This window comes from Arachis hypogaea, chromosome 10, assembly GCF_003086295.3.
Source record: "Arachis hypogaea cultivar Tifrunner chromosome 10, arahy.Tifrunner.gnm2.J5K5, whole genome shotgun sequence".
Taxonomy (NCBI): Eukaryota; Viridiplantae; Streptophyta; class Magnoliopsida; order Fabales; family Fabaceae; genus Arachis; species Arachis hypogaea.
This window is the reverse complement of record NC_092045.1, coordinates 74,258,842-74,262,694: the sequence shown is the minus strand read 5'-3', so window position 1 is coordinate 74,262,694 and position 3,853 is coordinate 74,258,842. Positions and strand designations below refer to the sequence as shown.

Below are 3,853 nucleotides of genomic sequence, written 5' to 3'. Positions count from 1 at the left end.
CACAGGCCGGGCTACGCCAAAATATACCAAGGATAATTAAAGAGAACTCGGAAGTCCCTCCTTAGCGGCATCAACATGAGGTGAAGGAGTACGAGCCTAGAGAGGCACCGCATCCACTGTCCCGTCACCTCGACTCAAGATCTGACAATCAGGATCTGACTCAACTACGGTCGAGGGGGCTGAAGAGACCGACATAGCAGAAGCTTTAAAAGAAGGCGCAGGAAGAGGCTCAACGCATCATCAGGATCAACAAACAAAGATGTTTTGTGCAGCGGCTGCCTTCCTGTCTTTTTTGAAAGCCTTCATGGAGTCGTTATTTTTCGACATTTCTGAAAAACAGAAAAGATAGAATCAACAAACAAAAGTCATGGATCACAGGGGTAAAATAGAATAAAATAACACGTCAGTCAATACCCAACACTTTTCGGACTAAAGATGGGTCCCCCAGAAATTTCTTAGTATCCAGATGCGGAGGCTCCCCCCAAATATCCTCCAATACACTCACAAACGCCTATTCAACCCCGTCTAATATCTCCCAAGTATACCAAGACACCATGACATTCTTTTGCCACTCAAGAGGAAAAGCAGGTTCATCATTTTCATCAAGAAAAAAGGGGCGAACCCCCTCAACAGCTCGAACTTTAAAGAAATAGTTTTTAAAGTCCTTAAAGGACTCATCATACATGGCAAAGACTTTGTGCCCTTGAGCATATCTAAAGGAAACCCAAGAAGCTTTCTTTTTTGAAGAGGCCCCAGGCTTGGCCAAAAAAAACAAATAAAGGAAAAGAGTTAGAGAAGGCTTGATGCCCAACTCTTGACACAGCAGCTGAAAAATTTTTATAAAACCCCACGAATTGGGATGAAGCTGGGATGGAGCAATGTTACAAGACCACAACAAGTTGGTCTCAAAAGTAGAAAAAGAAAAAGTAATGTCCAACAGACTAAAGAAGTATTCATAAGCATAAAAATAGGGATGCTCCCCCTCAACCGAAGTATGAAAACAAACTCTCTCATTGGAATCAGGCGCTACTAACTCGTAATTCCCTTCCTGGGCACCACTACCACAAACCCTATGGTGTTTTTGCAGCCCTTTACAGAAGTCGGAATCCACCACTGAAAGACACAGAAGAACCATGGAATCCACCCAATCAGCCATGCCCTCAGGGACTTGGGAAGACGTCTCAATAATATTCTTGCGAGAAGCCATAAGACCAACTAGTCCTACAATAAAGAAAAGAATATCGGATTACTAAAACACATCTCGGACAGCAGCAAAAACAACTGATAAACCACTATTTTATGGTTTACAATGTGTTTAATTGTGTGGTTTTATCATGGTCTTTACCCACTTATTCATATAATTAGCATGCATTTATATTTCCCCTAAAATTATTACATGATTGAAAACTTACTTCCTGGAGACCTTTAATTAGGTATTTTAATCCCCCTTTATTCCATTTGATGTCGTGATCTGTGTGTTAAGTGTTTCAGGCTTTATAGGGCATGAATGAGTGGGAGATTGGGAAGGAAGCTTGCAAAAATGGAAGGAATACAAGAAATTGAGGAGATGACCAGCGAGAAGTGACGCGTACGCGTCAGCGACGCGACCGCGCGGAAGGGCGAAAATCACAGTGACGCGGCCGCATGAGTGACACGGATGCGCGGATTGGAAAAGCAGAAGCAATGCGGAGGCATGGACGACGCGCCCACATGGAAAAGCAAAACGCCGAATGACGCGTCCGCGTGACGTGCGCGATCTACAGAATTTTAGAAGTCGTTGGCAGGGTTTCTGGGCCAGATTTCAACCCAGTTTTCGGCCCAGAATTACAGATTAGAGTCAGGGAACATGCAGAAACGAGGGACATAATTCATTCTGCATAATTTTTAGTTTTAGATCTGGATTTTCTCCTCCCCTAGGTTTTTCAATCACTTGACATTTATAATTAGGATTTTTGGAAGACGCCACCTCCGATACTAGTCATTATACTTTGCTATTTGCTTTTTACTTATTCTTCCATGTTCTTAATCCCCCTAGAGTTGACATTGGCTTATTTTTACAAGTTATTAATATAGACTATTTTTATTTTTAATTAATCCTTTTCATTATTATTTATCATGTCTCTTTTTAATTCCCTTTCCTATGTTATGAGTTCTACGTTCACAATGAGCGAGTAGTTCCCTTACTTGATGGGGAGTTGATTGAAAGGAACCCTTGAGTTGGGGTACTTAAAGGAGACATTGTAATTGGGCTCATTGTTGGAATGCCCTCTAGTCACTGACACAAATCCTTTTCAATGAGTGGATTGGGATTGTGAATAGAAATAGCAATCCAACTTGTTTGACTCTCCCTTACCTAGTAAGGGATAACTAAACAGAGCAATCTTCAATTATCAATTAATCTTGAGAGTACTTCAACAAGAATAGGGCTTTCAACTAATCTACTCCCAGTCAAGGCTTTTATTTAGAATTAATTAAATTCTCTATTTTAGTTTTCTGTTATTCAACTCAACCATTTTTGAAAACACCTGATTGATAAAATAGCACATCTCTCTGCAACTCGTTGGGAGACGACCTGGGACTTATACTCCCAGTATTTTAATTTAAATTTCGTGACAACCCTTCTAAATTGATAAGCGGATTTTCGGTTGGTTAAGGAATGTACTTGCAACGCATTTCTATTGATAATTTCTTAACCCGCCAATTTCTGCCACGTCAATTTTTGGCGCCATTGCCGGGGAGTTACAACAGTGTGCTAATTTATTGATTGGTATTTATTTTAATTGCAATTTTTCTTTTCATTCTTTCACTATGAGCTGTACATTTCTTTCGTTAAATGACGCGTTCACTTCCTGATCCAAGCTTGCCAGTATTTGACCCTGAGATTGAAAGAACTCTTTCACGTATAAGGCAAGCTCGGCGTTGGCGACTCCTCTTTGAGGACGAACCTGAACCGTCATCTAAGGAAGAAACAAGCTCCCTCTCTACTGATCCAGTTCATTTACGTGCAGGTGACATGGTAGCGCCTAGGAGAGTCACTATCCAGGAGGAAGGAGCCCCTGATTTTACGCTCCAACCATTCCAGGCACACAACCCAGCAGTAGCTGTAGATTTTGAAATAAAGTTTTCACTACTCAACTTGATGCCCAAGTTTCATGGCTTACTTGCTCAAGAGCCTATCAAGCATCTTAAGGATTTCCAAACTGCTTGTTCTACTGTTAAACGTGATGGCACTGATGAAATCTCCATTCTGTTGAAAGCCTTCCCATTTTCTCTGGAGGGAAAGGCAAGAGAGTGGTACTACAATCAACCCGGAGCAACTCTTTCCAACTGGGATACACTTAGGAGAGAGTTTCTGGATAAATTCTTTTCAGCTGAAGTTGCCGATAAGCTGAGAAAGGACATGTCTATGATCATTCAGGATGAATCTGAGACCCTCTATGAATACTTGGAACGCTTCAATAATCTTCGAGAAGCATGCCCCCATCATATGATTGACAAGATAGTGTTGCTCGGCTACTTTACACAGGGTTTGAAATCTTAAGATAGGACCACATTGGAAGGTGCTAGCAACGGTTCTATGAAAAAGTACAAGACTACGGAAGAAGCATGGCAATTGATCAGCAACTTAGCTGACTCTACTAGGAATCACAGGCAGAGACAAAGTCGGTCAAGAGCTATTGCAGAGGTATTCACTAGTAAAGAGACTGCTGCTATAGCTCAGAGCTTATGTGAAATGACTAACTTGCTGAAACAGATGCAACTGAATCAGCAACAGCCTCAGCAAGTTCAGCCTTCTCCACCACAGCACAACCAGCAGTTGGTTCCACAAAGAGTATGCGGAATCTGTGCAGAT

General features: G+C 41.6%; 1 non-coding gene across 1 annotated transcript; it reads right to left on the bottom strand.

Moving 5' to 3' along the window:
- Window positions 1–3,385: 3,385 nt before the first annotated feature.
- Window positions 3,386–3,493, bottom strand: LOC112718733 (small nucleolar RNA R71). The gene has a single exon (XR_003161060.1). It is a non-coding gene; the product is annotated as a small nucleolar RNA R71 (small nucleolar RNA).
- Between the last annotated feature and the right edge of the window lie 360 nt (window positions 3,494–3,853).